This window comes from Manacus vitellinus, unplaced genomic scaffold (genome assembly GCF_001715985.3).
Source record: "Manacus vitellinus isolate BGI_N305 unplaced genomic scaffold, ASM171598v3 scaffold_89_pilon, whole genome shotgun sequence".
Taxonomy (NCBI): domain Eukaryota; kingdom Metazoa; phylum Chordata; class Aves; order Passeriformes; family Pipridae; genus Manacus; species Manacus vitellinus.
The window spans coordinates 1382776-1408716 of NW_021940863.1; the positions used below are offsets into that span (position 1 = coordinate 1382776).

The following is a 25941-nucleotide window of genomic DNA, read 5'->3' on the forward strand; positions in this document are numbered from 1 at the left end:
AAAGTTCAAGTATTTTTTTCCTATTGGAACTGAGATGTAACATTGTAAGAATGTTTCTAATCATACTACTTCTCTGCTAAGAGATAAAATTGGCTTCCATAAAAAATTGATGCAGGTGTAGTTTTCAGAGAGGTTATAAGAAAACATCTGCTTTTTACACGTGTGACTCTAACATTAATGTTAAGCACCTCTGCTATAGCTTGGGATTTTGATAGTAATCAGAGCATCCTATCAGCAGCCACACTGCTCAGTGCTCCAAAAAAAGTGGCCAAGCTGGAGAAATGCCAGAATCTTAAGGTATCTGTTTTCTATCTTCACAATTAGTGACTAGGCATGCATCGGATACTTAAAGGAAACAAAATATTCTTAGACTGATTCTTAGTATAAAAAAAATTATCCTATCAAATAATCTTGGCTGACATTGTGAAATGTGTGATCTGGCACAAGGTATAGCTCTAGCTCTGCTTAAATGAATGCATCAACTCCCACAATGTTGTAGGAAAGGAATTATAATATTCTGTGATGGTTCTGAAGATAAAGTGTGTCAGTGTCACCATGAATTGTTTCACACATAAGATGCAGAAAAGAACAAGCCATTTGTTCAAAGTACTCAGTTAACTGCAGCACAAAAACACTCTCAAAAATATAACAGATTATTTAGTATATCTATTGAGGAGGCAAATCAATTTCACTACTGTGTTACATTTCACATTTTCTCAAATAGCAATTTTATAAGGCATTATGCCTCTTCCCACTCACCCGTTCTGATTTGAAGGGAAACATGTTTGCACAAAACCATGCACTTCCTATGATATACTAAAAGTCATAGTAAATAATTGACTCAGCTATGGACAAAAATGTGTTGTTCTATAAAGACTTCACTTACTGTACTAAATGCATACTCGAGCTGTAACTTTGTTTAAATTTGAGAAAAGATGTAGAGCTAGATGCTAGCATAACTCTTTACAAATAAATATATCTATTAAAAAAACCCAAATAACAACAAACCAAACACAAAAAAACCCCCCAACAAACCAAAACAAAAAACCCAAACAAAACCTAAACAACAACAAAAGCAAATTTTGGGGTATTTGCTGCAGGCTGTGAATATATTATAAGGATGAGCAGTCCTTATAGAAGCCTGAGACAATGTGGTAAAAGTGATAATGACAAGCTATCCTTTCGTATTTATGAATTGGCGTGGTATATAACATTTAAAAATAAATTCACACAGAAAAAATATGGCCTTCTTGAGATCTATTCTTCACTTAAAAATTTCTACTGTCACTACAAGACACATCTTGTAGATTCCATTTTTGACTTAGTGTTAGCTTGGCTACTCTGTCTTTCAGTAGAATATTAGTAAATTCATGATGGGGTTTTTCAAAATTAGATAGGAGTGTTACACACTCAGGCAGAGGAACTGATGATCTTAAGAATGCAGCTAAAATACTTCTTGCACTTGTCCTTGTTTTGTTGTGTTTGGTAATATGTTTCAGGTAATCCAGGGCTAGTACCATAAACTCTCCCTCGAACCCTCTTTTCCCTGACCTTCAGAATGAAGCACGATAACTCCTCATACAAGTAGGAACAATTTTCTCTTTCTACAATGCTGATAGTACTACAAGAAGTAGTTTGAAAATATATCTGTTTTGAAACACAAATAAAATATTTCACTTTATTTATATTTATGCATTGTATAGGAAAAGGTGTACATAAAAATATTTAGAATATCAGGATTTCCTTTACTTTCTTTTTTTACTAAATGGAAAATATGGAATTTGACCTTTCTTTCAAGTTAAACCTCATGAGTTGCAATTGCGTATCTCAAAGTAGACATACTGCAGTTAAACATTTGTTTTTATTGCTTGCCATGACAATTAAGTGGAAGGTTCATTACATAGTCTGTTCTGTTTCTTATTTCTTCTACTTTAATAAAAAGATACCAATCAATCAATAACTTTGGTTATCAATCACAATCATTCTGCAAGCTATTTTTCTTTCACATTGTTCCAATTAATGGCTGACAGAGAGAGTTCTCCTATTTCCTTATTTCAATATGTCTCATCTACTTGTGTTGGACAACATAGATGGCATATCCAGGACTATTCCTAAACTTCTTTGTCAGCATACTAATTATTGTCATGTCCGAGAAACAAATATCAAACAAGCCTAATACTTACACATATGCTATCATATTCACTAGCTAAATTAGAAGTTTCTATTTACCCCATTTTCTTTACCCATTAAAACTTCAAGGTAGCTCTCACTAATCTGTCTTTACCATAGTGTGGAAGTACAAATCCAGCATCCATTTCTCACTTCCTGTAAAGGAATCAACAACTTCTACTCAATCTGGTAAAGTACATCTATAGGTTTTCTAATAAGGGCAAAGAGAAAAATATGGAGCTTTATAATGCTTTCAAAAGATAGATAGAAAGAAACAGTCCAAGAATTGCATAAATTACTCTGTTTTCTGAAGAACAAGGCTCATAAGAGCTATGATGGCTACAGATACATATATGACTTCTTGAGCAAGGGAAGAAGTTACTTAAAACTTCTTTCCTGTAACACCTTGTAGTACATTGCAAGAGAGTAGTTTAAATAACAGGAGTTAAACTTTGTGAGGTATTAAGTTCAGCACTGCAGGATCCAGAAAGTATTTTGCAAGCAGATTCAAAAAAAAAAATATTTTGATTCATGAGAGCTGGATATCATTCTGAAAGATTGGGAAACCACACATACACAAAAATCCCAAACAGGTTATCATGCTGTGTGGTTTATACACAAATATATATCTGAAAAGCACAGTCACGAAAACTTTTGTTTCAGGGACCCTAACAAAGCAAACCTAAAATATAATTTACATCAGCCTGTGCTCTCTCTTTCCTGAGACATAGAATACGAGGATTGAAAGCACAGCAAGTTTATTATACTTAAATAATTTTCAAATGCCTTAAATGCATCTGTTAAACACATCAGCAAAGTGATAATTTAACATTCACGATCATTTTTAACACTTGGGCACAATTCTAGACCAGAGAGAAAACGACCTCCCTTCTAGTGGAGAAACCTGAGAAACCTGAACTGCAGAGGTACAGAATCAGTCTTCAGTTGTGCTTCAAGCTGATTTGGACTAACTTTTTGTGCTTAAGTAGGGACCATCCCCACATAGGAAAACTCAGAGAAATCTGTCCCTCATTCCTGCAGTGCTGTTACTGCCCTAAGAGCAGACATGTAAGACAGGAGTGAATGATTCGGCTACTGAGATCAAACCCCTTCTATTGCAGAATACACTCTATCATCTTTATTCATGTGCTATCTCCAAATTTGCAAGCCCAGAGTACCTTTTAGAGCAGGGAACTAAATAGGAAAATTATAGGGCCTTAACTTATTAAAACATTCTTCCTCTCATCAAGCAGGTTAAATAGATAATGCAGTGAATACCTGCATTCTTCCTTCTGTGCTTGGTATATCAGCAAGTAACTGTACAGAGAACAGCAGAGAAAATAAGCTGAATTATCTGAGCTGGAATAAATAACTTGCTCCATATACCAAAAGAAGGGCAGGTGCTCTTTTTAGAGCAGCGTGCTCTGGCAAAAGCTCACTAAGTCAGTCAGCCTCTACTGAGACAGACTGAAAATTTCAGTTGTAATGTACCTACCACCAAGAATTCTGTTTATCTTATACTCTCCAAACACTTGTATCATGTTTTTCAAGGTTTTTTAATGTAAATCAACTCCTAAGGAGCCAGAACCACAGCCAGAAAAAATCTATAACTATACGGGCAGCAACAGATTTACACAGCCACCAGCTCAGTATTTGTAAATCAAAGTTGTAATAAAAGGCTTAAAAATGGATTTGAACATATCACTATTGCTACTTCTGTAGCAAAAAGTAAAATATGGAGCAATACAGAGACTTGCTGAGCAAATACGGAAAAACAAGTTCCTAAGGTAAACCTGATAGAAAATTAATATATTCTGTCCAATGCTTTCTACATAGAACTCATTGTTCCCTCTATAGCAGATGATCCCAATTGCAGAGGCTATTCCATCTTGTACAGTGCAGTAATCTCTTAATGCATAATGAGTAGCATTAACAATAGGCAATAGACAAAAAGTTATGAATTTCAATGTCTTTATCCACCTATTTATCTCACAGAAAAGCTGAAAAATTTCACTGTTTTTATTCTGGGGAAAAAATAAAGATACTCTGCTTGAACAATATTCGTACAAGGGGTCTGGTGGTTTTGGTTGATAGTAAGATAAACATGAGCCAACAACATTCACGAACAGCCAAAAAGGTCAACTGTATCCTGGAGAGCACTAAGCACAGTATAGCCAACCGGATGAAAGAAGTGGTTGTCCTGCTCTACTCTGGCTGGTGTGACATCTCCTGGAGTACTGTGCGCAGTTCAGGGCTCCACAATATCAGAAGCATATAAAAATATGAGAATCTGCTCAAAGGAAGGCAACAAAGATGGTGAATGGTCTAGAGGGCATCATTTGTGACACTAGGTGTACTCTTCTTACAGAGAGAAAGAGAGAGTGAGGCGTGCCCTCTTAGCTGCTTACAACCTCCCCATGAGGGAGAATGGAGTGGGAGTTGCTGATCTCTTCTCTCTGGTGTCTGGTGACAGGATGCAAGGGAATGGCTTAAAACTGTATCAGGGGATGTTCAGATTGGATATTAGGAAAAAGTTCTTCACTGAGATAGTGGTTAAGCACTGGAACAAACTTCCCAAGGGAAGCAGTCATGGCATGTCAGTGTTCAAGAAACGTTTGGGACCAAGCTCTTAGATATATGGTTTAAGTTTTAGGCTGCCCTGTGTGGAGTCAGGATTTGGACTTGATGATCCTCATGGGTCTCTTCCAACTCAGGATATTCTATGATTCTGTGAAATATAATGGTTTAAAAAACTTATATTTCCTTCTCTAAAATGCCTCATGCAATTGATAAAATTTTGTACTCCCAAGACCTTAGGTAGTTTTTTTCCAGACACATTTTTACTAAATACTTTTGGAAAGAGTATAATTTAACAAGAGTAAGAAGCAAGATATTTCCATGTGGCAATAGCTTTTTATTTATGTAGTAATAACATCTTAATTATTTGTACAAACCTCCTGAATAACCAATGCTGATACATTTGAATAGAATGGATGACTCAAAAATTGCTGTTGAAACAATATTCTCAGATGCTAAAATGTTTTTACCAGATGATTCTTTTGTTTATTTACCAAATAACACAGTTCAAGGTTTGAAAAGAAAGCAGACGGTTTTTCCATTTCCATTGAGACTGAAGTGATATCATTATGCAAACATATAGTCAAGATACTCCATTAACATTTTAATGAAAAGCAACTCCCAAAATGTAGAAGTAAAATATTTGATCACAAGGATACTTTTCATCCAAGATTTCTGCTTCCTTGAAAACACAGACAACTTATGACCAAAGAAAGAAGTAATTGTTGTCAAGTACAGTGAAATTCAGAATGAAAAAGTTTCCAGGTACTTAACATACAAAATAAGCATCATGTTCATCTTCTGGCTTAGAGCAAATGCTAGCTTATTGAAACTAGTTACAGCAGAATCGTCACCAATGGGTCATTCACTGAAAAATTTAAAATTTCACCTGTTTCCCAGTTATATAGTTTAAGTACAAAATAACAAATAATCATGAAAGTTTACATTAGACAGGAAACTTTCAAACTCCTCCCCTAGTGAGGAAGACAAAGAAAAAAAAAACACAAGAAAAGTAGTGTTTATCTTGTTTACGTCACGTAAACGAAATGGAGTAACAATAATTGTGGAAGGTTTTTTTAACATGTCAAAGCTATCTAGATCCTTAAGTCATGTTTTCAAAAACAAAGTAGCTTAATTACTCTAAATTGTCATGTCAGAGCTTCAAACTTCTTCAAGGTTTGATACTCTTCCCTATAAAAACAAATTCGAATATATGCCTTGCAAACATTTATACATCGAAATAATCCTAAATCAGTGTCTTTTTTAGGACAAAATTCTAGCTCTTTGAGTCTGGTTTTCTTCTGTTTTCACCAGTGCTTGTGTTCAGACATAAAAAAATATATATATTCACTCTCTATGCATTCTCACACAAAATATATTCATTTTTCATCCTATATCCAGAATAAGATTGTTGTCAGAGCTTGATTCTGGTATCTGAGTCTTTCTTTACTTGTCAGTCAGTCTGTGAACCACAGTTTCATAGTGTGCAGAGTCCACCATCTTCTGCTTAAAGATCACCTATCACTCCAGTGTTGAACAAACTACTACTTAAACTAAGTTTTTTATAATTTTGGGTCACCCACATTTGGTCTTTAGGAAGTGACTATCAGAAAAATTTTCCATTGGTATGTTTTGGTGACAGTGCTATGTGCTGAATGCGATGGAGACATCGTTAAGTAAATCCTACCTATATAAAGACAGAATATTTACAGTTCACTATATTGAACGGCACACATTTTGTCTGTATCTACGAAAAAAAAATCAAATTTTGTAAGTAATACCTCTGGATTATGAATAGTTATGAATAGATATTTGATAGTAAACTGCTGTTTCACATGATGTAAATAATATTTCCCTAACATTTGCCATAAGGTACTAAAATTCTTATTTAAAACAGTCCATAAATTGTCATACTTCTAACACTTCCTTCTCCTGTGTCCACATTCCTGAGTATCACTCCCTTCCCCTGATAGTCAAAGATTAAACAAATTCTACTTTTGTTCAATTTTGAGATTTTTTTCCTGCAGTTAAAGTATATTTTCTTGCTGTGTTCAAAACACTTTACATATCTAGAATTATATTTGAATTATCCGTATTTTATTCAGAATATTATTTTACTTAGGATTCTTGATTATATTTTCTAAATCTGAATGCAAATTGCATTTTTAAAAGTTTCTACATAGCAGTTTCAGATATCTCTGAATAGAAACATAAGAGAACAAGAAAATAATCAAAATAATACCCCAGAACTTTCAACAAAGTCCAATAAAAAATAACAAAGTCTCTTTTCATATGTACTGGCATAATTCAGGAATAATTTCCCCATTTTGGGGAGGCACTCTGGTATACCACTGAATAACATATAGTCCCAATATGAATAAGAAAAAAAATTCCTTGCACAATTTTTCATGGGTATATTAAAAAGATGCAAAAAAATTAAATTATTAACTAATATACAAGATTTTAATCAAATAATATTTTTACAGCATGAATTAAAAAAAATGCATCAATAGAAGACCTTTTAATTTCCAACCATTTTAACTTTTAAGACTGTTCCTTTCTGATGCAATTAGCACCTTGTTTTGTAGCAGCCCTGGAAAGAAACACACTTCATGACACCACAAACCCAGAAATATATAGCTATATCATAATACAGCTAAATCAAAATAACTTGAGTATTTTCTTGATTGTGGGATATTTAGTAGAAGGTGTTATCACACAGCAAGCTCTTCTCCTAGAAGCAGTACTTATTTTTGTAAAACTTATAGGAAATTTTACATCCTTGAGGCTTCTAGCCATCTGTGAAACTTGGCAAGAACTGGCCAATGGTTTAAAAAGTTGTTAGCAGTGGAGGAGGGAAGGATAACAGATACACATACAGACAGTATGTATTATTAGATTAGGTGTTAGACCATACCTGAATTAGACCATGTGTGTTAGCAATGGTTTTATTTCTTGAAACTTTTGCATGTCTGTTAAGAAGTATCTCCATATGTCAATAAAAAGTAATTTTAACTAAAATACAGATTGTATCTCTTGCATATTCCAAGTGTCATTGTATGTATGTTTCCCCTCCTTACAGAAGAAGCTCAAAATAAAAACCATAAAAGGAATCTAACTGTATTAATTTATCTCAGCTCAGGTATCTACCAAACATATGAAGCATTCAGCCACATTGGCCGAATCAAAATTAAGAACAGGTCTTTTGCATTCATTACCTTTAATGATAAAACACCCTCCTGTGTACAGCTGACTACTATCTGATCATTACATGCGCAAAGTGATCAGAATATCACCGAACACAGCAATACTCAGTGAAGACTGAGGATGACTGGTACCTAAAACACTCTGTTTCCTATCCAGTAAAGAATCTGATTACGATCTTTATTACACACAAGCTGCTTCCAATAAGTGACATTCAGAAGTGAGATTATCTAGGAAATACATATTCAAGTCCAGGTTCCACTGATGGAAGAATCAATGTCTGAAATTGTATTTCAATACTGCAAAATGGTCAAACAACTGATACTACTATCTTCCTCACCTTGTTCATTAGCCAGTACAGACCCCATACATTTTATACAGTCATGTGAGCAAACAGTACATACTATTTCAAGTTATAACTACCCACTAGATATCAGAAGTTTCTCCGTTCCAGGCAATTTAATTGGTTGAATAGTGTTGTCTCCTTTCATAGTGAGGACTCACAAAAAATTTATTATAATACACTATGACAAACTCTACTGCTTTTTAATTTCTAGGACAAATGCAAGAACATAGTAGGAAGGGATTACAATTTTTCTGGTTTTCGGGAGTAACACAGAGAAATATATTGTACTTACATGGCACCATTATTACTGACAGCACTTTTTTTGTACTAAGAAAGAGATAATAAAAATAGAAAAGAAATAATTTAGAAGTTATGAAGGCATATAGGATTTTAAGTATGTAAGGTGCTCCCCATAATTCAAATGTATATAAAGTTGTACAGCTGTGTGACTTGGTATGCCTAACATAAACTAACATTCAGAGAGTAAGAAAAAGAGGAAGACAACTAATGCTATACAGTTAGTCATAGTCCAACAGTTCAGGTGCATAACCCCAATACAGACTTTACACAAACTGCTTTAGTCTAATAACATTTTTATGAGCTATGGAAAAAAAGCTCATGGGTTATAAAAGAAAAAGGTTTTTTAAAAGGTGTCAGGATATGCCTAACCTTTAAAATTTATCACTACAAAGATATATTGGATCCCAAGATTCTGAAGGAGTTTGGGTAGCACTAGTTGGCAGGAATAGATTAAACCTTTCCCTCTCAAATGCCATTTCAACAATATTTTCTATCTACTCTCAGTGAGACAATGTTCTTTGGAATAAACTCTGTACAGGGTCATAAATAAAAACTTGCAGAAATAGCAACTATTGCAGAGCTCAGTTAATAAACAGGATATCTCTCACACTGTAAATGATTTTAAGTTTACTGTATCATTTTCCACCTCTTCAAAATGACATAATTTGCAAACTTCATCTGCTAGAGAGCCTGTGGTACATGTCTTATCATACAGCAGTATCTGTCACAATCACAAGCCTGCAGGCGAAAAAAAAAAACCCTTCAGTCTGTGTGACAAATAACAGGATATTTCGTGTGAAAAATCTTTTGAAAATCACTTCCTTCCTAGATCTGATGACTCACAGGACACAAAATAAAACCCTTTCCCCAAACATAGCAGATAGAGCAAACGGAAAATAGCAGCTTTGAAAAGGTGTAAATTATTTTCATTAAGATACAATCCACTATCTCCTCCTCAATAATAGCCCGGTACCCCACAATAGCATAGACTCCACATATTGTTCAATACATACTCAGTGTCTTTCTATAACTCTCCAGTCTCTTTTCAAAGGTAACAAATGATAGGACAAGAGGAAATCGTCTCAGGTTGCACCAGGGGGTGGTTTACATTGGATATTAGGAAAAATTTTGTCACTGAAAGGGTTGTCAGACATTGGAATAGGTTGTCAAGGGAAGTGGTGGAGTCATCATCCCTGGAGGCATTTAAAAGACCCATAGACGTGACTCTCAGGGACATGGTTTAATGGTGGATTTAGTAGTGTTAGGGTAATAGTTGGACTCAATGATCTTGAAGCTCTTTTTCAGCATAAATGACACTTTGAGCTTTCAAGCTTGTCTCTCAGAAATTACACATGTACCATCCGTGACCAGAGGCAAGAAAACAAAGATTTTTTATGAAATAAAAAGAAAAATGTAAATAATTTTGCACCATCATCTCAGCTGATTCTCCCTTCCAAGTATTACAAAGATACGCAAGGCCTGTCTGATGTGGCCATCCCTTCTCTCGCACTCCCAACCCTTGCTAGATCAAAGAAAGGAAGTCTATTCCTTTCCTTTCACTTAGATTTTTCTTTCACTGCCCTGCTAAAAATGATACCATTATGGATCATGCTGAAAAATATGTTTTATTTTCTGTTACTCCTGATTCCATTAGCAATCACTTGTTTTCCACAAGTTATACTGGGGATTTGGTCTCACTCATAAATTTTCTTTCAAACCCAGAAGAATTAAAACTTTGATTTTTTTGAGCTGTGCACTGCAATTTTGACAATAATATCAAGGCCAATTGAAAGCATCCACAAGTGGAAATGAATGAAATTTTAACTTCTAAATTGCATTTTATCTTCATAGCAGCAGAAAAGCTAATGAATGATTCAGTGTGGCACACAGAAATTTGAGTATCAAGAAGCCACTACATGCCTTTCCATAAGTCATTTTACAAAGGATATGTTGGAAGCTTTCAGAGATCTTATTAGCAGTAATGTGGCTGTTTATGTATATTGACACCATAAGCCATTCATTAGTCTCAATACTAGGACAGTGTGAGATCGAATTACCTATAAACTTACTTAGACTGCAAAATTCTGCTAGGAATTTTGTATGAATTAATTCTAAGTCATGTATCTCACAGCTTTATAAAATAAATTATCTTATTTCTTAGCTCCATTAAAAACATATTTACTGAGTTATGGGCTCCCCAGCATGAAAAATTTAACTGATTGAGTTCAAATTACTAAATATTGATTTCTCTTGACTTTGAAAACATAGTGACATCTGTGAACAGACATTTCCATCTTTGTTATATTTAAAGTGGCCCTATTGAAAAACAGAACTCTGTAATGCCACAACCCTCTCACTGCTATGTCACTGTGTTGCCAGTAATGTCGAAGGACGTGATATTTTCTCTCTACACAACACTGATGAGGCCACACCTGGAGTCCTGGGTCCAGTTCTGGGCTCTCCAGTACGAGAGCCCAGGAGAGAGTCATACATACTGGAGAGAGTCTAACAAAGGACTAAGGAGATGACGAAGAGACTGGAAAAGCTGAGAGAACTGGAACTGTTAAGCCTGGAGATGAGAATTCTCAGAGAGGATCTTACCAATATGTATAACTATCTGAAGGGAGAGATTGAATAAAAGGCAAAAAGACTCTTCCCAGTGCTGCCTAGTGACAGGACAATGGGCAACAGGCATAAACTGAAACACAGGAAATTCCAAATGAACACAAGAAAACACATCTTTACTTCAGTAACTCGCTAACTCAGGTTGTCCAGTGAGGTTGTAGAGCATTCATCAGTAGAAAAATGCAACACACAGCTGGTCATGTTTCTGGGCAAGCTGCTGTAGCTGACCATGCTTGAGCTGGGATAGCAGACTGGATGAACTCAAGAGGTCCTCTCCAATGCACGTGATTCTGGACTCCCTAGTTTTCAAAGGTCTTCTACCAAATATATGTAAAGGTGTTTCTAGACAACCACATACCCAGCACCAGCGCATTAATCATCTCCATGCATTATATTAACAAGGGCCTATCGGTGGTATCATAGTGCAAATAATATATGAAAGACAATACTAACAGCCAAAAGGTAAAAGATTAAAAAAAAAAAAAGTTCATTTTTTGGTCAGTTTAGCATCCGCCTGCAGAAGTGTAGATGCAACAGTGCATGAATGCAAGTTTTTCTGCTGTTTGAGTTTTCTACTTCTTAAATGACATCTTACAGATCTCTAAGCAATAGTGATCCAATTATTAGGAATATGCAACACAGTAAAAGAGAATAGTCTTAAAATTTCTTCAGTATTATGAGAATCCAGGTGAGACTTCTCTAAGCTTTGTTGGCACGTCAGAAGTCTTTCAAGCCTCACAGACAAGGTTTTAGAAGTATATACTTCTGCACAATACTTAACTGTACCACAGATAAAGAAATCATGAACAACAGCTCCTCACTGTGAGCTCTAGGCAATTAATTAGATCATACATTTGGAATAAATTAGCCTGTTAGACATTATGGAACAGTTGCACTAAGGCTAATTTATAGTATTCCAGCCTAACAGGAAAGGAATAACCATTCTGATCAGCCTGACTCTTCAGACAAACATTCCTGAGGTAAAGTAAAGCCTGCAGCCTTAAGGAATCTGTAGATTTGAGAATCTGACTTAAAAATTTCCCTGTATTATCCCACCTCCTAGATTTCAGGCTCACACTTGCAGCTCTTCTCCTGCTTCTCCAGAGGAACAACAAGGTTACCTTTTTATTAGATGACTATAAAGTCTGATTTATAGTTTGGGCAGTGAGTGTAAGTGATACAACAAAAGAGGAAAATATTTCAAAAAAGTGGGTGAGCAGTGAAGATGGTGAGAATTGTGGCTAGATACGTCTGAGATATTTTGTGACAAAAAATATTTTTTAGCATAAATGCCTCTGTAAATCAACATTTCCAGATATGAAATTCCTGCAGTTTTTGACATAATTTAACACTATTTTACTGTACCAATCAAAAAAAGCCAAGAGGCTCAGAAGTTGAATCAAGATTCTGTGCAAATTTTTTATGATTGAACTAGATAAATCCAGCCATCTCAGACATTTCTGATCATGAGCATATTCAGTGTTTTTAATTACATATTTACGAGACACGAGTGACAAAAAAAAAATCCATGTAATTCCTATAACTACAATTTTAAGCATGTGAATCTGTAATAAAAGCTTTATGTTTCTGTAGTTTCACTGTAAAGCCACTTCAAACCTCACCAGTTTTTGTTCTTTGCTGGGGAAAAGGAATAAATCAAGTAAAACAGACCACTTACAGCCATACTTGCATAACTGGGCACTTGCTGAATTGTCAGAGTAGTGAAAGTTATGTGCTTGTTTTCTGTCCTTTTATGTGTGCAGAAACACTGCATCTCAAACACCATTTTGTGACAAAAACAGATAAAGAATGACATGAAATGTCAACACCTTTCCATATGGTATTTGCCAAAAAAAGATTTACTTTATTTATATGGAAAATATATCCCATATACACAGACTAGATTGTTCTTCAGCACCAGCAATCAATGGGGCCGAGAAAAATCTATGCACTTTACTGGCCTGTCATCCTAATAAGTAGTAAGTAAAAAACCTTGCTGACAATATGTAAGATAATTGGACAATGAGGAGAATATAAATTGTATTTAAAAAAAAGAAAATATTTATGGCATAATAAAATGAGCTGCAGAAACCAAAACATGTAAACAAATGTAAAGTTGTTACCAGAGGTGACTCTGAATGTTGGATACATGACTGCATCATTTTGCACAAACTGGCCTCAAAGCACAAAACTCTAATTTTGGTTTGTACATTAAAATATACTTTTTTACTGTGAAATGAATGAACAATGAAAATCATCTTGCAGTTTATACACACACGAAATCTAAACCCAAAATCATACTATTTTCAACTTTTAAGAAGCACAGGTTTTAGACATGTGAACACATCATTATCCTTTTGAGAAGTCACAGTCAACTGTGAATCTGGTATGCATTTTACAAGTTAAGTAAGAACATACTAGCAAATCACATAAGTAGTTAAAAGTCACCAGATTGAATTTAGGTAGACATCCTTCCCTAATGTCAACTATTAAATCACCTCATGATATAAAATATTTCTCACTCTCAGAAAATGAGAGCAAGGTGCATTTTTAAATGGTCTGTCTTTGGTTGTACTGCATGTAATCCAAAAAACTGTATTTATGCCATATTCAAGCAGAGAGATAGAAAACATCATAAACCATGGCAATTCACTGTAGTATGTATCAAACATCTGGAAAACTTCATTATATAAATGCTGACTGCTTTTTTTCCTGTATTCTGTTCATTTATGTATCAAAGTAAATCCATACAATGAATAAACACTGCATAATATTATGGAAATGTTGACATATGCTACTAAATTGCATCACAGCAGCATGACACCAACAGCTGAGAGGCCCGTTTGCCACCTATGTCTCAGGCTCATCTGAAACACAGTCATCTTTATATGCATCAGTTTTTTCTCTTCCTCTCATAAAATGGAAAAAATCTATAATAAATTAAAAATCTATAAAAATTTTTGCAGCCAACATAATTCACAAGTGATCTTTTTAACCCATAAGCTAAGATCTATTGACTATATAACTATGAAATAAAATACACCTCTGACTTGCAAATCAAAATGTTGCATTCTACAAAAAAAGGTGAAATTCCTTATTTAGAAGTATTCACCCCATTTAGAATTAAAACTTACTTTTATTTACTATTCTAATGAGAAATTTTGTAAAACTTTAAAATAGTGATGGGTACTAGTTACTTGAATGTGTAATTTGAAGAATTTTGAAAAAAATTATCATACAATTGGGTTAAATCTTCCAGTTCTAGATCCTCTCATTTGTAACAATGCAATGGTCTGACTAATCAGTACAATAAAGAAGGAGATATTTAATTGAAGAATTATCCTTGTAATAGTGAAATATGTAGTCAGATAATTTATCACTAATATTAATTGCTTTTTATTTTTTTTGAAATCATCAAGAGTTACTATGGATTGGATGCTTTGGGGTTTTTTTGGGGGGGGGGTTGCTTTTGTTAAATGTAAGAAGTCTTTCGTGGAGGTATGAGAGAGCAAATTATACTTGATTTTTTCCTGGGAAATGTTTTGCAGAGCAAGTCCTTAGGCCTACTCCAAAATTTTAACTAAAATACTACAATACCATACCAAAAATTTATTTCCTATAACATAGGCTATTTTTGCATTTATTAATAAAACAAAATAAATAAAAAATAGATATACACAACAGCCACACTCCAAGATAATTACTGAATTTAAAATACTACTAAAAAGAATTCTTCCATGTATTAAACTGCTTTTATACAGCAGTGAGAGAATACAGAGGTCCTTTTTCCTCCCTTTCTTTCTTTGATTAATTATCTGCTGTTACTGATATGTTATAATTCATACTAAATTAATGACCTAAACAGTAAAATTCTTCTAGATTATTAGTTACTTTCAGATTTTGAGACATATTTCTCTTTTTTTGCTCCTTATACAGCTTTCAAGAATTTGGGGAATTTGAATTTCCTTAATCAAGACATTAGTTTTTCTTCAAAATATCCTACTTACCAGGACTATTGAAGTGAACCCAATACAATATATGCCCTAGTATAATGAGTCACATTCCTTCTTCTTGTCCACTTTGAACACAAAAATGTCTCTGAAGAAGTGGATATTTATTTAAACATTCAAAGCTTCTACAGAAATGTAAAAACCTTAAAACCTCTTCCTACGTCCTGAATGTTCCTGCATGTTGTTGAAAGTTTTGCACATAGAAAAGCAGACTCTTAATGATCACTGGAAGACTTTTTTTCCTCTACTAATGTTTTCATACAAGCTTTGAAAACAGTCTATGTGAAGTCTTTTACCTTTGAAAGCTCTAGAGAGTGGGCTAGAGGTCCCTGCTCAGGAAAATCTGCAACCCTGAGACAGGGCAGCATGCTTAGCAACTCCAGTTTCTTTTTTGGGTTTTACTGTTTCAAATAAAACCAAAACACAACAAAACCCACAAAACAGTAACACTAAAATTAATTATAAACAATGCACTTGTTACAAAAATACTTAACCTGTTTATGACAAGGCTGAATATGAACTACGGCCAGCTGACTTGCTCTTGTTATATGGCTGGTTGTATTTCTCAGACAAAACCCTGCTGTTATGGAGCACTACTAGTTTTCACAGCCAAACTGTATTTTGAGTTAAGCCCAATGGACCCAATTTCTTTCCCTTTCAATATGTACTCTTGAAAATAACTTCTAACCTATCCAGAAGACATCTTTGACATCTTGACATTTTTCACTCTTTGGCATTACTTTAAGGATTGTTTCACCTCTTCAGATAATACTTTGTTAGACAAGGTTATCCAACAAAAGTAATCAGCCACTTCAGGATCTGTGATAATAGAAAAGGAAAAGAAAGAAGTATTTCTTCTAAAGATATAACAACAAAGACCTCTCTGGAGGAAAAAAAATATTAAAAAAACATTTTTATTTCTGTGAGTTTTAGTTGCTAAACCACCTATAGTCAAAGAACCATCCATTTGAGAAGAAAATATGACCTTCTACTCTATGCACCTTTTATCTTGGTCATGCTTTGTGGGTACTTTTATAGATCTAACAACTGAACCTTTCAATTTCGTGTCAAACGTGTCACATATATTGTAAGGAAAGAAGCTACAACACTGAGTCTTAGATGTTCTTTTAACCTTTATTACCTTCTCACCAGCAGCTTACCCAATTCTGATTCTCTGCAGGTTTATCTGGACGCCCAGCATTACAGACCAAGTTATCCCACCACTGGAACTGAATTAGACAAGCTACATAAAGTTAAAAAACCATGAAAGTAGAGATCAATGCCTAGATTCTCCTCTCACTACAATTTTCAGTAAGTCTGTAACACTAGACAAGTATTGTCAATAAACACTTTTATAAAGGAAATCTCTGCTAGGAAACTAAACTTTATCTATATAGTAAACTTTCTGTGATTACAGTGACTGCTAAACAGCTGTGTTCTCAAAATCTGTAAACCGAGAGCAAAGATAAGGAGCGCTAAGGCATAAAACTTATCTGAGCCAGGAAAGAAATCTCCTATGATTTTATCAGCTCCAACCAGTTACCTGTATCTACTGACAAAAAAAATGAAAGTGGAATAGTCTATCAGAAGTGCACTATGCAGGCCATAAGGTCATAACTTCTTTTCCCCCTTTAATAACTAGATTGGTACATCTAGCTACAAAAGCTTTTTCATTATTTAACGGGTCAGCTCTAGACCCACTAGAGCATGGTAACTATGTATACAAACTTAGTGAAGGACTCACATAATTATTAAAAATAACAATCATATGGTGAGATAAAGACAGTGCAGCATCTGTTTTCCACATTTTTTTGTGGGAGTTTATAAGAAAGTCAGCCTTCATATGAGCACAGATAACCACACAGACACATACAAGCATCTGTCCATCTATATTTATACCCTTTTTTAAGTAAACCTGCATTTCTGAAATGCTTGCCAAAGAACATTTAACCATATTGCCACTACAAGAGCATTGGAAACAACCATGATCATTGTCTCAAAACTTCCAGGGTAACATATGACTTGAAATTTTTTGAGGGGAAAAAAGTAAGTCTTTAGACTCAATGAAAATTGCATCAGCTGCACTGTGACCTCCAGAGACAACAGTGACTTTTGACGGTAATGATTTTGACAGAATTTGAGGTAATACTAGGAAATACTGGAAATAGTTAAAAAAACTTCCAAAGAGAGATTTCTGCACATTTTCACAAGCTATTTCTGAGTTATATTCTAGGCAACAGTTTTGACTTCACTGGTGTTGCATCAGGCATCAATCAGTAAAATTTCTGGCTCATTATTTTCAGAATTAATTTTACGAAGACCTGTTCATTAAGCAGGGTTCATTCCCCAGTTCTCTAAGTTGAAGCTGAACACTTAAAATAAAAACTAATCTCATACTGAGACATTACTGCCCACTTGCTTATGGGATAAAAATATAATGTTACAAGGAAGAAAACTTTCATTTGGGACCAATCAAATGATATCCAGCAAGACAAAAAGCAAAAAAAGAAAAATCTAGAAAAAAATATTTTTATCATCAACTCAAACACATATTTTGCTAGTTTTCCACCATCTTTTCACTCTTCTAAAAACTACAGAGTTGTTACTAGCTATCTTTTTGGCCGACAGTGAGTTAAGTCAAAAAGCAAAAAGTCATCATCCACAACATGCCCTAGTTGCACATTACCATCTTTCTTCTCATCATGTTGCTGCCTCCTCAGATCTGCTAGCTTAACTTCATGCCTAGCCAGTACTGGTGCCAGCCAAAATGTCTAGTATCAGATTAAACTTAGCTTTTAAGTGCAGCTTATTTGACAGAGACAAGGTAAGGAGAGGCTACAGATACAAATCAACTGTCAGACAGGAGGTCGTAATAATTTCTAGCAGGATGTAGTAAAGAGCAGCTGAGGTAGGCTCAGAGCTGTAATCTTGCCACCAAGCTCAGCAGCAACCAAGACAGCATTTCAGACCACAGCCTCAAAGTTTTGGAGGACAGATGAGAGGAAGAAGTGGCAGAATACCACAGACACAATACTGTACTCTTTTAGAGGCTGTCAATGGCTTTGAAAAAACCCAATTCGGTCTTATGGAATTAAAAAAAAAAAAAAGAGAACAAACTCCTCAGTTTTATATGATAGCTTGCATTAATGGAATAACCAAAACCAATAAAAATATGAGACCATGACAATTCTCACTGGGCAAGTGGAAGCATGTGATAAAACTATATCCTTGCAAGATAAAACTTATTCCAGGAGTAGCCACATTCATATAAGGAAGAAGTTGATGTGAAGTGTCTACTTAACCCAGCAGCATTTAAAATTCACTGTGCAACTGAGTGAAGGACACAGTCCAGATAATTTTACATTGGAGCTTCCTGATCCTTCTCCTTTCTTGGTCATCTTACGACCACACCAGTCGGCTCCAAAGCTTAAGAGTTGGGTACATGTAAAGCCCGTCTCTATGAGCCCATTTGTTGCCATGTCGCACAGTCACAGTGGTAAAAGTCAGGCAGTGGTTCAGACCCTTTGGATACCTTCTAACCAAGCCCAATCGTTAAAGGCAAGTAAATGCTGCCTGCTACCCAGCTAAAAATTTGTTGCAAAAAGTAAGGAAATAGCGAGTTCACCTCCTTCTTGGGTTCCAGACACGCGGTGTAGCCAAAATGATGTGCTTCTCCTCTCTGCTTACTTCAAATAAAATTTATTCTCTGCTCATTTCACAACACCTAGAAATGAAAAAGAAGATTTCACTGAGATAGCCTTGGAAATATTCATTTAATGTAGTCCCTTTTCAGAAACTGGACTAGGAATTTTTTTGTAGTGCTGGTCCTGTAGAAGAGATCATAAATTTCAGATGGGAATATCAAAGGTACTTGCAAAGCAATGTCACTGCAATGCTTACTCAGCATCCTTAACCCTTCAAATTATAAAAAAAGACAGGCAGTCATTAATAAACAGAAGAGAGATGCCATGTTTACTTTCTCCTTGGTCAGCAAGCTGTAACAAATTCAAAAAGATGACACACTGCTTCATTGGAAAAGAAAGAAAAGGGAAGAGTGAAGTAGCTACTTTTATAATTTCTGCCTGAATAAAACACACTCTAATTTGATTTCTATGCTGGAAAGAAAAAATAAAATCTAAATTACCTTTCTCCTTCGAAGAAGCAAGAAAAAAGTTAGGTGTCTCTAAGAGGCACTACAACAGTAAAAATGATACAGTATATGTGCCACTTCCAAGAAATAGAAACATTTGATTATTTTGAAGTATCTGGCCAGAGCTGGCAGTTGAACTCAATTATGATTTTATCAGGTGCCAGCTAACACATTCAATAGTATTTGAGAGAAAATGAAATATTGTAGTCCATGCAAATCATAACAGATAGGAATCTTACTGAGCTGATACTGAGCTACACCTTGCCAATGAATAGATCTCGCATTCCAGACAAAAAAATCTAAACCATTAAAACTAAAGGATAAAATCAACTTAACAGAACAATTTAAAAATGCATTTGTTTCAAAAACACACTACTGTAGAACTTAATGCAGACAAACATACAACATGGTATTATTCTTTTTGTAAAAGAAGGCAAATAATGACAAAGATGGTATCTTGCTCAACACAATGTCTGCATTGTTTTCTGTGTCCATTTGCAAGAAACTTATTTTCTCCACATTATTTAGCATATTCTCAGGAGAGATATAATAAGGTTGTTTGAGATTTCTCCAAAGGTTGCACAAGGCACTACACATGTAACATTTACTTAGGATTATGAAATGCAACTGCACTAGAAATTAGAAAAATATTAAACATACTCAGAAATGAAGCAGTAGAGTCAGTCCCTTAGGACGGTTGGTGCTTCCCTTTGCTTAATGCCAGCTAGGCCCCAACACACTGAGAAAAGCACTACGAATTAGTACCTTCTGCCAGGCCATGCTGTACATTAACTCTCTTAATTGTGCTGGCATGGTGCTCAAGGGGAAAAACTAATTCTAAACTCAGAGAAATCAGAAGAAGGACTTTTAATTCTGCTCTACTAAATAAGAGGGTTACCTTATAAATTAATGTTTTAAGCACACAAAGAAGCTTTCTGTCATTATTATTTTCTAGAATGCTCTGTTGTACCTCTGAGTAATTTTCCTTCATGACCTTCAACTTCTTTCCTTCAAGTACTACTCCAGTGCCAAACAAATCTTTGGTCCTCCTGGCGATCGCTCTATTTTCTGTATCTTACCCCAAGATGATATAAACATTTTGTTTCACCTTCACAGGTTTATCTTTTCCTTTGGTCTTAAAGATGTCAAAGTCTATAAATCAGTTCTGCTCTTGCCATTATGACAAACAAGTCCTATTTATCCTTTTCATGCTCCAAGTCCTGAATTTTTCCATTTACCGGTACTCTTACCCCTCCATAAATACTTTTAGCTCTTTTCAAAAATACACATTTCTGGAAAAAGGGGACTTGGCTTAGTAATCAGTGCAGGTAAAAAAAGTATCCTCTAAAAATGAGTCTGTCTCAATAACCTGCTTTCTCCAATAACCGAAGTTGGAAGTGGACATTCACATCCAAAGTTACTAGAAATGAGCACTTAGATGAAATACATTCCCAAGTCAGGACTTAAAAAACTACAGTGCTGAAGACTTAGACCTGAATTTGATCCCTGTGAAATCACCGCATAGCTTCACAGGACTCTACACTTTGCTATTTTTAAAAAATAGAAAATTATTAAGTAAACACTTACTGTAAATAAGACTGCACACTGGGTAATAAAAGCAAAATTGTGTGTTGAAAGAAACTTCTGGAGATTATCTATTCCAGTCTCCTCCCCAAGGCATGGCTACCTTCTAAGTTTGGTTGGGTTGCTTTAGGGTCTTGTCCAGATGAGTTTTAAAAACCCCCAGGGATAGAGGTCCCTCTCTAATCAACTTGTCTCAGTGCTTAACCTTGCTGCCTGTGAAAAATTGCTTCTTCAAATCCCATGGGAGTCTTCTTCACCACCACTTGTGGTCAGTGTCTCCTGTCCTGTTGCTGTGCACCTCCCAGGGGAGCCTGGCTCTGATTCCTCTACTGCTCCTGCAACCAGCTCCTTGTGATGCCCTCTCTTGTCTCCTGGCAATCCTCCTGAACCTCAGGGGCCTTCCACTCACCACTGCATTTTCTTGATCTCCTTGTTTTGTAGCACTGCAAGAAGGGCACAGCTGTCCCACCGCAATGGAAGAGGAGAATCCCCTGCCCCAACCCTACTGCTGTGCCCAGCCATCAGGAAGCCTCCCTTGCTGTAAGGACACATGGTTGCTTCACCAGTAAGTCACTGCCCACCAGATTCCCATGTCCTTTTCTGTGTGACTATTGGCAGCTGGTCTGCAGCGCTGTGCTGGGTAATGCCAAATCAGTTCTGCAGGACTTTTGTAGAACTATCTGTGTGAAGGGTATTTGTACAGTTTTAAGACACATAGTCCTGTCCTGAGAAAGTTAAGCCTAAACTAGGTGAGACAAGTAGATCAGACAGGATGAAAAATAACTCTTCAAGAAGGGTAAGACATTAAAAAGGAGGCTAGTTAAAAGATTGGATCAGGATTCAGAGGGACCATGAAGACAAATGCAAATTCAGGCGCTTCTGAGTTCAAAGTCTGGGAGACAGATAATTGAGAGACTCAAATTCAGGAATGGGTGATAGACATAAATAAAGCAATAGTATTAGAGGGTTACCTGACTGTAAGGCACAGGAACAGAAGAATGATTGAAAGCAAAATAATATTCTGTACAACCTTAGGCCTGCCGCTCATCTCTTCATTCAGTTATTTATTTTTTCACTTCCAAGATTCCAATTAGGCGACATCAAAGTTACTACAAGACATGTCAGGTTTAAAAAGGTCTTCAAAAGGAAAAGTAGTACTGCGGTCTGTCTGTACTACCTGACAAAAAAGAGTTCAATAAACCTCTACTGCACTTGAACAATGAGGAGTGAGAGGTATAACCTTAAAATATAAGTAATGAAAAGAAATAAGCATGAGCCTAAAAGGAAATCTCAAATTCATCATCCTAAGTTTTCAAAGACAAACTTTAAACAAAATGGAGGGAGCTGAAAATACCTATTCATTTTGCTTGTGAGAAAAACCAATCTCTCATGCCTTTAGGCAGTAGAGAATTATGTGGTCTTTTGAACTGAAAAAGTGCAAACTGTAGAGGATCAGACTGAATAAATGTTAAGATACTAGTCTCACAAGGCCTTTGGGAATCTACTCAATAACAATATTTTTGAGATTTCACACGCAGAGATGGTGCATTTGTCATAGTTATTTACAACTTGCAGAGTAACCAAATAAAAATGAAAGGATTTGTTTATGCAATAAGGAACAGAGTCAAAGACAAAGGAAATATCTGCATGGGAACACATAACACTTATAAAAAACCTTAATTTTAAGATAAACTGAAAATAAAAAAAAACAAACAAGCAAACAAACAAACCCCAAAACACCCAAAAAACCTCCAGCACTAAATTGATAACTTTCAACTGGGCTATGCTATAAGAAAGATTCATGTTTTTCAACTTAGTATATTTAAAATGTTGAAAAGTTAGTCTGGTTGGTAGAGTTCTTTCCCTTAATTTATGCAAAGATTTGACATGCAGAATTTATTTAGTCCTCATAGCAAGAAGAAAACTCCTTATCATAGAATAGGCAGATGCTAGTAATTGGATGAACAGTTTCCTATATCTGTAAAGATTATTCCAGTACAACTGTTACAGCTGTTGCAGATGGTACAAGAGTGGTATCCTTCATCCAAAAATGAGATGTATACATCTAAAGACGACTTATTTTAATAAGTCCTCATGTCAACCTTGTTGCGAAGACCTTCTTCCTGAAGACAAATTTTCAGTGCACTTTATTCAGGCTAGAATAATGCTGGCAGCTGCGCAGAAGCTCCTCGATCAGTATGATGGGAAGGTTAATGCCAACAGAAGCCATCTCCATTGCAGAAGTTTTTTCTGTGTTGTTGAGCAGAAGCATCAATAAAAGCTGAGGCTATTGGGTCTCAATATATTTCAAGGTTGAAATCCAACTCAGTATGCAAATACGTATGTGAAAATTAAGCAGAAGATATGTATAATTTTCAGTATCTAGTATATTGCTTATAATATCATAAAAAGTATTTACAAACCCTGATTATTTGGTCTAAGCCTGTAATCCTCTTTGGGAGTGAGATATATACTGCATAAATAGCTTCTTAAGGGGGAAAAAAATCAACTTCATTGTGTGGTAACCTGTAAAACGAACTACATCTTCTTGTGAAAAGCAGAAGATAAGAAGGCATAAAGGAGCTGACTCTAATTGACACCTTTCCTACAATAATCGGGAACAATACTTCAAGAGGAGCAAGCCACACATTTAGTCATGCCCTTCTTTTCTTTTATCATATGCAAAAAAAAAAAAAAAGGTTTCAATCTCTTTCTTAAATGACATACTTTTACTTCTTTATTTAATTCTTTACTTCATGTCCTTTCTCCCTTCCCTTCTGGCCTTTTAAACCAACTGCTAAAATTACTCAGCAGAATTGCACATCAGGTATACAACAGTTCCTTTCATTGGCATGAGATACATGGAGAGACAGGAGCTTAAAAGGCCAGTTGTTATGTGCAGTCCATAAAATAACATTTCCTGCAGACAATGTAAGTTCACAGTTGTAGCAGGAATGGGGCCAAATTTGCTTTAAAATATCCATTTGAAATTCTTTGTTTCTGCAATTATTCAAAGTCATCTTTTGTCCAAATTTTCTCTGATGCCAGGTATATTGAACACTGTGCCAAAATGGAGCAAAGAACTTGGAGCCTTAGTGTAGCTAGAGTTAAATAAAGGCAGAAGTGAAAATATAGAGTGAGCAATAATTAAAAAGTAATGAAAAAAGTCATAAAAAGATATAAAGACATAAACGGAAAAGTGGAGAGTTGGGAAGACAAAAAACTAATCAAGAATAACAACAGCCCTGTCCTCAGAAGCAATGGAGGTTCACACTTGCCTACCTGACTGGTAACTGTCTGGTGTTCAGCAACTCAGCAGGAAATCACATCTGAGTTAGCAGGCAGTATAACATTCTGCCTGGGAGTAGATGAGCCTTACCTATCTACTGTTTCTATCAGCAAATAAATAATTGCTGTATACTCATAAATTCAGTAAATTCCTTTTTGCAATTCTCTGTGGATGGTAAAAGATGTTCAAATAAAAATGACACAGTAGAGGAAGAGTACAGAAAATAAAAGAATAGTTTGATTAAAGAGTTGCCCATCAGTTTGAATGTACTAATACTGCAATTTTTTGAATAATAAAATGAAGATGGCCTTCAGGTTTTGTGAAGGACAAACAACTTTGTTAATTCAGAAAATTAGTTAATATTTTTAAGTCTTAATGTTAATAAAACAGTATTTTTCAAACCCACTGCCTCATTTTAAAGCTGGCTTTTGTGGCAACATCAAGAGATAATAGAGAAGAGCAAAGTGTTTGCCTTTAGGCTATCACCATATGTGGATGTTACAGAAATGTCATCATTAAAAGCTTTGGTGTCACAGCAAGATTTTCAGCAACCTACAAAGACTGACGAGATAGACTGACAGGCTTAAGACCTTGTCTACTAGTCAATTTGTATAACATTCAGTTTCCTGTTCTCATTTTCCTGAATACAGTGATGCCAGAATGTGGCCAATCTTCAGAAGACAAAAAAAAATTCTATTTTAAAGTTCCTCTATTGAGTTTACAGATGCCATAGCCCTATTTAAACATTAATTAATATTTTTCAAAAAACATAAACTTGTATCTAAAAAGGGTAGATTTAGAGTGGGGTCAAGTACCAAATCAAACTAACTTGTGAGCTATAATTTTAATTAATATATGTCAGTCCTGAACAAAAAATTTACAAGTTGTCTTTTAGTACAAAAGTGTTCTAGTGAAACCACTCATATTTCACCTTGTATGAAATATGAATGCTAGGTATAGAAGCATTCATGTTTTGGGATTTCTGTAAAGTTAAGAAAAATAATGCCCTGCTTTTAAGGCAAAATTACAGCTATGTGTTGCAAATAAGTATGTGCACACAGGTCTCAATATGTGTAACTCATTCATTTAAATAAGCCACGTGCATGGGGACATTCTTGAGTTTTGCTCTTCAGGGGAGTCACAACACTCATTAAGATATACTAAGCTCCACAATGAATAGAGCAAGTGCTCATTATAATATAATGATCAAAATTATCACACAGTAGTCCTGTGGAGTAAATCCATTGCATTCCAAGAACGTAATACCTTTTTTTCTTAAAAACAAGCAAACAAACAGACAAATTTTTCCAAACAAACATAAATGAGGGCTTCTCCTGTCTTGGTTCAGAATTAAGAAACTTATAGGCATGTTGACATGACATAGTATATTTGATCAAACACACTACCATAATGTAACAACATAGGTAAAACTGACTTCAGTAGCACAGTAGCCATTAATAGCTTTAGGAAATCAGTCATCATCTGACCTATATAGTCTGAAAGAGCTCAAGTTCCTTGGCCTTCAAGTCATAATGTAAGGCTACATAGTCAACAACAGTCTTCCTGATGGCTCTCCTTATATTTACATCCAGGAAGTATTTATAAACCTCCTAAATAGGTTTCCACCTAGGAGGCTACTTTTCAAATGTCTGTACAAAGGAACATCCCTCTGGTCATCTTTTCTATT

At 35.2% G+C, this 25941-nt stretch overlaps 1 protein-coding gene across 5 annotated transcripts in view; it reads right to left on the reverse strand.

Annotated features, from left to right (window-relative positions):
* The window catches only part of CDH18 (cadherin 18), a 233620-nt gene that overhangs the window by 200775 nt on the left and 6904 nt on the right, over nt 1-25941 (reverse strand). For 4 of the 5 annotated variants that reach the window (XM_018085831.2, XM_029965023.1, XM_018085832.2 and 1 more), the window contains exon 2: nt 18857-18955. The exons of the other annotated variant lie outside the window; for it this stretch is intronic. The gene's annotated coding sequence lies outside the window, so the exon portion shown is untranslated. The remainder of the gene's footprint in view (nt 1-18856; nt 18956-25941) is intronic. 5 annotated transcript variants of the gene reach the window in all.